Source organism: Triticum urartu, chromosome 7A (assembly GCF_056163025.1).
Source record: "Triticum urartu cultivar PI428250 chromosome 7A, HENAU_Tu73, whole genome shotgun sequence".
In the NCBI taxonomy this organism is placed as follows: Eukaryota; Viridiplantae; Streptophyta; class Magnoliopsida; order Poales; family Poaceae; genus Triticum; species Triticum urartu.
In genome coordinates this window covers 576,845,621-576,846,359 of record NC_141879.1, presented here as the reverse complement: position 1 = coordinate 576,846,359, position 739 = coordinate 576,845,621, and the positions used below count along the sequence as shown (strand labels likewise).

Genomic DNA, 739 nt, shown 5'->3' with positions numbered 1-739 from the left:
GCGCTCGTGGCCTAATGGATAAGGCATTTCACTTCTAATCAAAGGATTGTGGGTTCGAGTCCCACCGAGCGTGCACAGTTTTTCACATTTTGGAGACTTCTAAACATATTCAATCTATATAAAAGAAATTACTATTTTTTTATTTGCATCTGTTAATTCCTTTTGTCTTTCTTGGCGGGTTAATAATTTATTTTTCTCTTGTACCCCGCAAAAGTATTCTATTTTGTCTTGTAAACTCCTTGATCGGCCACAATACCCCCAGCTCCAAACCTCTTTTTTTTGTTAATTTTAATCTAAAAACATTACATAAACAACATGCCAGCTCCAAATCTCGTTGCAACAATTTTGGTGTACCACTTGCATCCTTTCGGTGTAGGAAAAAAAAGTGATGCAGAAGATTTTATCCTTGTTTTGTTAAATATATGAGTAACTTTTTCTTCGTTCTAATCAAAAAATATTATAAAACAACATGCCAGCTCCAAACCTCGTCTCAACAAATTTTGTGTACCACTTGCATCCTTTCGGTGTAAGAAAAAAAAGTGACGTAGAAGCTTTTATCCATGATTGTTCAGAAGAAGAAAAAATGTGTCGCAACAATTTTGATGTACCACTCCATCCCTTCGGTGTAAGACAAAAAGTGATGAAGAAGATTTTATCCATGATCGTTTTGTTAAATATATGAGTAATTGTTTCTTAATTTTAATCTAAAGTCTTTATAGAAACAACATGCCAGCTCCAA

At 34.1% G+C, this 739-nt stretch overlaps 1 non-coding gene across 1 annotated transcript; it reads left to right on the top strand.

Moving 5' to 3' along the window:
- Positions 1 to 73, top strand: TRNAR-UCU (transfer RNA arginine (anticodon UCU)). Its single transcript has one exon. It is a non-coding gene; the product is annotated as a tRNA-Arg (tRNA).
- Positions 74 to 739: the final 666 nt, after the last annotated feature.